The sequence below is a fragment of the Perna viridis genome, chromosome 15 (assembly GCF_037379345.1).
Source record: "Perna viridis isolate PV_CMFRI_1.1 ecotype Kerala chromosome 15, ASM3737934v1, whole genome shotgun sequence".
Taxonomy (NCBI): Eukaryota; Metazoa; Mollusca; class Bivalvia; order Mytilida; family Mytilidae; genus Perna; species Perna viridis.
The window spans coordinates 2,667,332-2,677,336 of NC_142459.1; positions in this window are offsets into that span (position 1 = coordinate 2,667,332).

The following is a 10,005-nucleotide window of genomic DNA, read 5'->3' on the forward strand; positions in this document are numbered from 1 at the left end:
ACAAAAGTAACCTGAAGATTCCTCGACTTAATTGATTACCCGCTACTTCAATATGCTGTTGCTGCTTCATATTAAGTATAGTAAGAATACAGCATTAACATGATCCCAGCAGCTCAGAAAAATGTGTATTGACGTATAAAACGCACATTCGGTCCATTCCAATTGATATTGCGAATAGTACGTGGGTTGAGATACCCCCTCCCGTACATACCTCTCCCCATTCATCTAAGTACATTACATTTATTATAGACCGAACGTATTTGTCTTATTTTACGCCAATATAAGCAGTTAAGATCATGTCAATGCTGTATTCTTATAATACTTAATATGAGGCCATTTACCCCACCGTTGCACCTGGTCTATGCTCCGAGACTTTAGTGTAGTCTGAGTTGCTCATTTGCTTTTATTACCTTGATTGTATTATTTGGTTATTTATGAACTGTTTTGTCAAAGTATGTTTTCCATGACTGGTCTTTGTCCCTGGATTACATTCGTTTGATTTCCACTAGAATCTTCATTATTTTGTTTTCAGCTTCTCTTAAACTCCCATTTACGAATCCTTTTGGGCCAAAAAATAAACTGCAGCATTTTCAAGGCAAAAATCAATTTTATTTTTTTATTTTATTCTTCAAACTGTTTCTTTCTTCAAAACAAAGTTAATTGACATTAATAGGTATCAGCATGTTGCATATAGTCTCAGCATTACAATGGTGTCAAGAAAAGTGCTGTTATACGTAGGGTTTATGAGACACATGAAAACAAATGTACTCCTATTCCAACGAAAAAATGGATTAATTTGTCATAGTTTTCAATGTCAAACCCCTAGAGTATATATACCTCAGTACAAGATGTCTTATGTTGGTGTTTGTTTTCTGTTCAGTATTATTAGAATTAATGCTTCTGGGTTCCGACTCTACAAGAAAATGTTTCCGTAACAAGTCGCATACATTCAACTCTAAAAGTTATTTCTCAACTACAACGTCTCACATTTTGATTCACTCGAAAGAAAATTCAATTTTCTGCATAAATAAACCACGAAAAACTTTAACTCATATTTAAGGCATTTATAATTACGATAACGATGTACCCAACATATCTGATCAATTCAGACGCTTTGATTTTCTTTTTGGGGTTACAATTACTATAAAATCGTAAAAAAGGGATTTTTGCAGAATTTCAGAATTTCTCCTGTTATTTTCCGTTTTTCCTTTTTTTTTCTTCAAAATACCGTAGTTTGAACAAGCTTTTCTGTAATACAAATAATTTATTCAATGTGTGTTAGTTTTCAAAAGAGCCCAAATGATAAATATGTTTTGTCAAGTTTGGTGAAAAGTTGCCACAAAATACCTCAACATGAACAATACGTTCATTTTTAGCATAGAAACGATGTAAAAAAAAGATATTGGTAATATATATTGTTTTAATAATCAATGTATCCAGCATATCTGCTCATTTCAGCTGCACATTTCTCAGTTTAAATATGACAAAAATGAGTTTTTCATAAAAAGGGGATTATTCGGAATTTCATATTTTCTTCCATTTCACCTTTAATGTGCAATTGTTTTCAAGTATACGTCTTCAAACAATCTTTTGTATATTGTAGACGATTGATGTAACTAATCTAAATTCAATTGTTACGATATTGTATGATATTTTTTTTCTAGAAATAAATTATAATAGTCGTATTTGATTTGTGTAAACCCTGTTTCACATTATAAATTTCATTTTGCTTCGCCGTTGTAGTGATTGGATTTGTGTTCCTAAAATGTCAGACGGTTTTGATTTCGAGAATGTGTATGTCAAGTAACAAAGCTTTTGCACTAGCTAAAGAGGAATTAGAATCGTACGGGTCCCTTTCAAACTGTTATGAACATGATGACAATGATTCGATGTAATATTCGAATATCCATTGCACCGAAGGCTTGTTGCGGAAAGCATTAGTTTTATTTTTCAAAAATGATGACAATAAACATTTGTAAACCCAAGGGGCATCAAAGGGCCTACAGAAGGACAACAAGTTGAACGCCTTTCTAAATTTTCTAGGGGACAGAAAACGAACACTCAATTTCTATTCTCAAGTGTGTTCTTTTCGTGGTACTGCAAAATCTTTGCTAATTAAGGATTATATTTTCACAAATAAAATTGTTCCCAACAAACACTAACGAACATGAACCTTTCGCATGTGAAGGGAACCCCTCACTATTTTTGCGTATATCTTCTCCAAAAATAAAGCATAAGAATGTTACTGTAACCCAAAGTATAAGCGCCAATATGGGAATCTTGACTGTCCTACTGGAATAGGGTGATAAAGTCAACGGACAGCAGATGATTGAGTACATTACGTACACGGAACAAATAAGGGTATATTTTCAAAAATATACAATTCCCTCGGTGATGTTGTACTATCATCGTTACCACAAAAAAACTAGCAAAGGAAAAATTTGGCTATAAAATCTGCTCTAAATTACTACTTGCGCCCCGCTCAAAATGCACGACAATCTTTCCGTAATAAAACATCTACGGGCACTAGAGTGAGTTTCCCTACGGTGAATGTGTACATAGTTGAAAATAATATAAGAGGTTTAAACATTTGTAGAGATTTTCAGAACGAGAACGGATGAAGGAAACGTATTTGCAAATTCACCCATGTTTGCATCGCTAGCGATTGTCCTGCAAAGCATCTCGAAATTATTCACAATCTGATTAAAGGCCCTAACCAATCAAAATAGCAACAATTTGTTGTCCCCTCACTGACAATGCTTGAAAAGTGGGACAGGGAGTTTTGGTATGATAAAGATAGAGATTTAATTTTAAATGGTATTCGTTATGGATCTTCTGTTATAAACGAACGGTGTACAGGTCTGAAAAAAATACGTTTGGCCACAGAAAATGATATTTTACAAGAAATTAGAAACAATATTTATGTATTTACAAAAAAAAAAAAAAAAAAAAAAAAAAAAAAAAGAAAAAAAATTATACAGTGCACTAGTTGCAATTCAAAAGAAAAACATTATACATCAACTGATAAAGTTTGTTCTATTCTTAAATTAAATGGTTATCTTGTAAAAGTAGATATGTAACAAGCCAATATACATATTCCGATTTCCCAGATAATCAAAGGGATACGGAGTTAAAATGGAAATTTTCAGGTCATTGTTCTCATTTTTGTTCATGTTGAGGTATTTTTTACTAGGTCCAGGGGGCAATTTTGCAATTAACTTGAACATGCAGTCTAAATAATTATTACCTAGATTAATTTAAACGCTAAGACATTATATAAATGATTTGTAGTTTACAAAAGCTTATTTAACTACGGAACTACGGTATTCCGCAAACAATGACAATTACGATATAGAAGATGTTCTGGAGTCATAAAATTCCCCTTTATACGATTTATTTTTGTTTTTTGTAAACACCCCCTTTCCCCATCAAAAAAAAAAAAAAAAAAAAAAAAAAAAAAAAAAAGAATAACTTCAGCGCCTGAATTGATCAGATATGTTAGGCATGCTGTAAAAGTCCTGAAAATCAGTTCAAACAGGTCTGATTCCCTTGTGACAACGGCAATAAAGGAATTGAAAGTAAATTACACAACTGTATAAACAAAGAACTACTGGCAGTTAACTGACATGTCAGATTCAGACCAGTTAGAACCTACAAAAAGCTATGTCACGCACCTATGTAAAATCAATCTCAATCCTTCACATACGGGGTTGAGAATCACAGTACATCATGAGTCATACAATAAGGACACAACCCATGTCAGGAGAACCTTACATACAGTTTGCAATGAAACATGCATTGTCCTTCAATTGCATTCCCTGTATATTTATAAAAAAAAATTCTAAAGCACATAAAAGAATTGTACCCCAAGTTCATTTGTTCACATATTTTGGGTGACAAAAAAATACATTGATACGAATGTACTGTTTAAAGTGTGTCAGAAAGTCCATAACTCATTATTGGAGATATTTGAGAATTTTAGTAAATCGTTGATTTTGACTTAGGAAAAATCTTAATCTATCGTCGAAAATATACATAAAGCATTGTTACAAAGGATATTTTACTAAGCGACTTCCGTGTAACTTTTTACTATAGATATTATTATTATGATTTCGTAGATTTATTTCTATCGAGATATTCAATCGAATCGTCATTGTTTTTTAAGCTAAGCCATTTGATTTATTCATTATAGATATTATGTCCATTCGCACAACGGTAGTCCATTCCGTTAACGTCTAACGCACTTGTGAATGTACTATCCAGCGGTATGAGTCTTTTTATATTCAGTTAACTTACATAGGTCGAACAATACTGAAGGCAAAAACAAATATAATACGCACACATACGAGCAAAACGATCCCAATAAAAAAAAAGATGACATCAAATAATCCAGAAGAGTAGATAGTTCCTGTCTTACCCCTTGTTGGAATCCCTTCATTCTGCTCGTTGAAAGTCTTGTCTGTTTTATTGAAGACCCATAGTGGCATAGCTATAGCTGACTTTTATCATACCGGTAAGGTTGTTGTCTTTGAAAAATCCACCATTCTCCATTCTGGCTGCAATAAAAGAATGAAACACAAGAAACTCGACGACAAATGCAGTTCAGTAGTAATTCAGAAACAGATACACCACAACAATCAACCAAAATCATTATGACAAGCGAGAACAGTTAAAGTTTGGTAACATATCACTGTTCAACAATTATCTTGTTCCTCAATGGTTTATAAACATACAGGGTTTTTGTAATACAATGTTTAAAACAAGAATAGGTATGGTGAATATATCAAAGAGACAACAAACCCACCGGGATGAAAAGGCTACCCATTGGAATTCCATGAATAAGGTAATAAATATGACGGATAAATACCACTGTCCGAAATAACTGACACAATTGCACCCCCGGGTACTGTTTCTTTACAAAATTCGATAATGCATTGTAAGTAGGAAGGGAAAATGTGTATGTAGCCTCTCGATTCCTAAAACACTCTTCACAACTTTATTTTACTTCAAACACGACCGAAATATTATTGTGATTTTGTCTGCCATTTTTACGACTAAGCACAATGTACGAGCTCATTTGTTTGTTTTCATTTTCATGTCACTCAGACATCTGATTGTTTCCATCTGACTATTTTTATGTCACTCAGACATCTGATTGTTTCAATCTGACTTTTTTTGATGTCACTCAGATATCTGATTGTTTCCATCTGACTTTTTTGATGTCACTCAGACATCTGATTGTTTCCATCTGATTTTTTTTATGTCACTCAGACATCTGATTGTTTCCATCTGACTTATAATACCATAAAAATCCAGGACAAAACATTAAGTTTGTATTTATTTAATTTTACTAAAATATTTTCTGGTGTTATTGCTATTCTATTGAAAATGTTTTTTTCAACATATACATGCATTAACATACTGTTTGAAGTGAAAGCTGATATGATTATTGCAATTACATTTTTTTCATGAAGTGGCTATGTGTGTTGAAATTATTTTCTGTTCTTATATTATATCTTCAGAAAATATATGTCTTACATTGTAATACATATATCTTTAAATCTCATATATAAGTATGTACTGAGCAGTAAAATGCACTTATGCAGTAATTGTATTAGCATAATAACGAAAATTATAACAGAATGCAAAATTTCATTAAATTAAGAACCAATATTTGAATGTACAGTTGGGATGTCAACAAGTGTCTATATTGTTAATTTGTTTGTGTGTTGGTTTATGGAGAACAATTAGTTCATGCTTTGAAAGTTCTGATTTCGGTGAAGCAGATGGACAGGAATTAAAAAGCATTATTCATAAAAGCTGAAGACGGGAAAACTGTGACATCTCTATGTATAATGAAAAAATAATTTGAATGAAGGAAATAGGTTTTAATTTTGTAAATCTCTGGCTACATTTATTAATTGTAATGCAGACTATAGCTAGCTTTCCAAAATATAAGATGGTTGTTTTATAATTTAACAGGTTAAAACAACCAGCTATTCAAGGGGATTCACAGAGAACACTGCAAAAGACACCCTCCCCCCGATTTAAAACAAAAACACTAAATGTCCCCATGTCAATATGTCCTTTAAGAGTGAAACAATGATTGAATTGAGAATGAATTACGAGAAAGGAACCTGATTATAATGGCGAAGAAAATCGTGAAACACACGACGAGATATCTATCTTTGGGCTTTATGTATATTATATATTTGTACATCGCACTCACATCATGTATCTTTCAAATCTTTTCAAATCGTTTGTAACATCGTCTAGAGGACCCAAAATTCACCCTGCCTAATGTTCATCAACCACATTAAAGGCGTTGAGTAACTAACAGTCCACCACTCCTTCATCGTCGCTTTAAAATCGCTTCAAACAGTCGAAAATGTCGATTTTGTTCCCTCAACTTTCATATTTGTAACCAATTTTTTTACTACGCTTCACCTTAAATGATGTATAGTATTTTTAGAAAGCTCCTTGTCACTCTTGTCATAAAAGAGAGGGGATACTATTGGGATAAATATAGACCAGGGGTATCCCTTACTCGAAAACAAAAATAATGACGTCCTCCTTTTTGAAAGAGTAATCAAAGGAACCTTTTTGAAACCATCGTCCCGACAATCCGTTGCATCTTTGCTCTAAAACATTTCTTAAGTCTTTGAAAAATAATTATTTTAAAATGTTTTAGCAATTAGTTCTATGAAAAGGGTGTTTTATTGAAAGCATGTTCACTTCCAGTTTCTTAAAAACAAATGCGAAATAAAAATTACTTTATCTTACCATTCCCTGCGTGATCGACAAGTGGAACTCTCCTGTCAGCACGGCATTCCCACTGAATTACTACAGATCGAACAAATATCGGAAAAAGGTGAAAACGGTGAAAACGCTTACAGTACAAACAGCCATAAAAGTTAAAGGGAGACACATATTACGTCATATTACGTCAAAAAAGATGTATGACAATGCGACGAACAAAATTAATATATGGACATGAAAAAAAAAATGTTATATATTTATCCTGCAATAAGGTTATTTGTTAAACGAATAAAAGTATACGGTAATTTTTTTGCTGTATGCATACATTAGCAGGTTATCTACTTTCTGGTTCCTCCCACTCACGTGATCGGTGGAACTACTTTTTTCTGGTATGCGTAAATTAATCATGGCCGCCACCATAGATACAATTAAAACAAATTGCGATTGCGTATCCGGTTAATCTTTTTCTTTGCTGTTTTGTTTTGTTTTCACCTGAATGAAATAAAATGATTTTATGTAAACCAAATGATGATTTTGTTTTTTGTATTTTTTTCACCGTCATATATATGGCAAATCCCAAATCTCGTTCAGATTTGATTCATTATCAGTTTGCAGACGACTCCCCCTGTCATTTCAGTCATGTCGGACTCGGAGCCAGAGTGTCCGTCACAATTGAACATAAACTGGTCCTCACTTAAAGAAATTGAAGCATTACAATATGATAAAACATTTGAAAAATCAAATGACCAGGAAACTGTTATGGTCTTGGATTTATTACTACCTAAACCCCAAGATAATGAATCAGAGGAACATAATATTATAGATCTGCCCATACAACTGCCTTCTCTTCTTCAAAAATCTCAAACAGATAGTTCAAATCCCAGAGAAACTAGTGCACAAATTTCACCACTGAACTCTACTGCCATATACCAAACAGAAACAAGTCAGCTTCCACCTTCCTCGCGAAATTCAAAGCTTCAATGTTCTTAAAATCGACTTCAAAATATTTGTATTTATTGTTCATTTTACTTATTTGTCTTTTGGAATTAAATAAATTTTGATACAATGCTTATTTTTTTCAAACAGCTTTGACGGATTATATGGTGCAGATTGAATTTCAATGTTTATTGAGTCATGCGCCATTCGTATTAATTTTTTTCTTCGGGTTTAACGATCGGGGCTCCTCAGGGGATATGCATTTTAAAATTTTTATTTTAAAACTGACAAAATTGTAGTTCAATATACATAAGATTACACATTTTACATATATATATATATATATATATATATATATATATATATATATATATATATATATATATATATATATATATATATATATATATCAATCTGTGTTGTCTTTTATCTCTAAGAGTAAGGGTGAACAGCCTCCGCTGGTCATAAAAAGTCAATTCCAAGGTCGGCAAAAGAGGAAAGGATATAAAAGTATAACATGGAACAAATCGGTTCTAATAGTGCGGATGGATACACTGTAACGATCCGTGAGTTCATGATGACGATCATAAAACTTCTGTAGCGATGACTTCAATCTTGTAGCAGCATGACTCTGTTCAAGAAGCCTTAAAGTCTAGCGCGGTACAAAAATTCTGCCAAATGATATGATATTGTCGGATACCATTGCTTTACCATTGATTTCTAGGTGAAGGGTGTCTTGACAGTATCTGTACTATTTTTTTTTTATCTCAGGTTCGTTAGTGGAAGATGCAATATATAAAATCTCCGAAATACGATAATGCAAGATAAAATATTACAAACTTTTATTAAAAGTGTGTTTCTTGCATTCTTATCCCGTAACCTTAATCTCTGATAGGTGATAAGGTTACGAATGGCTTTCATTTATTTTCATCCATGTTTTCTACATTTCGTTACTCTTGAATGAAAAATTTAGGGTTAAACGAGCTCGCTGACGGTAATATGTTAAAACACGTTTAACTATCCCGAGTTCAAAACTAATTTCAACTTCTCTGAACAGTTCTTTCAATATAAAGTTAAATAAAGCATTTTATTTCATGTTTTCGTGCCTTTTGATTCTTTATGGGAGAAAATTTATTCGAATTAAGTGTGGCCGTTTTCTCTCCGACCGCGATATATCGTGAAAGTACTTTAATTCGTGGATACCAATTTTCGTGGTTTTTAGTATACACATCAATGGGAATCTTTTATTCGCTTGGAACCAAAGTTATGATTTAACATACCCGTAAAGACCACTATTGATTGATTGATTGATTGTTGGTGTTAAACGTTCAAGCAGCAATATTTCAGGTATATTCAGGCAATGGATATGAAATATCTAAAAATATGAACAGGGAATGATAATGAAATGAAGAAAAAGGATGCAAAAAGGACACAAAGATAATGAGGTCGACAAGTTTTGATTGCCAGTGGAAAGAGGGGGAGATGAATAGGGCAATTAATGCTCCTTTGTCGGATTGCAATGAATACTACTCTGATAAAATACCACAGCAAGGTTCTTTATCGTGCGAAAAACATGACATCTTTCCAAACGTGTTGTGCCACTTTGGTAGGTGGTCAGGGTTTCCTTATTGTAACCTGACGGTCCCATCATGTAATATGCCAGGCGTACCGCATTCCACCACCAAGGGCACACAACTCAGTTGCTCTGTGGGCAGAGCGCCCTAGCCCCCTGTTAGGATTATAAACACTATTAAGTCGCCTTTTCGACAAGCTTACCGCTGCTGCTGGCCTATTATTTTGACACTCTGACCCGCAAGGGGACCAAAACCAAGATAATTGGTACCCTACGAACAATAGTACTTTCACCGTACATTGTAAGCATCTTTTATACGATAGTATATAAGATTTGCTTTTTAACATCTTTTTTGGCCTTTGAAATTAAAATAGGCAATTGATAAACAAAGAATTTACTAACAAGAATTATGAATCACCATCTCAATTCTGGACAACATAAATTAACTGTTTACTTGATCTATTTCACCCATACAGCTATCGTCCCATTATTTCAATGAAATAACAACACAAGAAGAATATCAGTGTTTAGTATGAGTAGGTGCGATACTTGGTGGTCGGGTGTGCCTTACTCATAATTAGATTTACATTCATGCATTTAATTATTTGTGTAGTTTGAAGTTGATATTATAGTTATCTTTTTCCTACATACATTTTTAATTATGAAAGACATTACAAGCATTTTTATCTACGTTCTTATTTTTAATGAAATACATGTCAAACATCTTTTTACGTTTT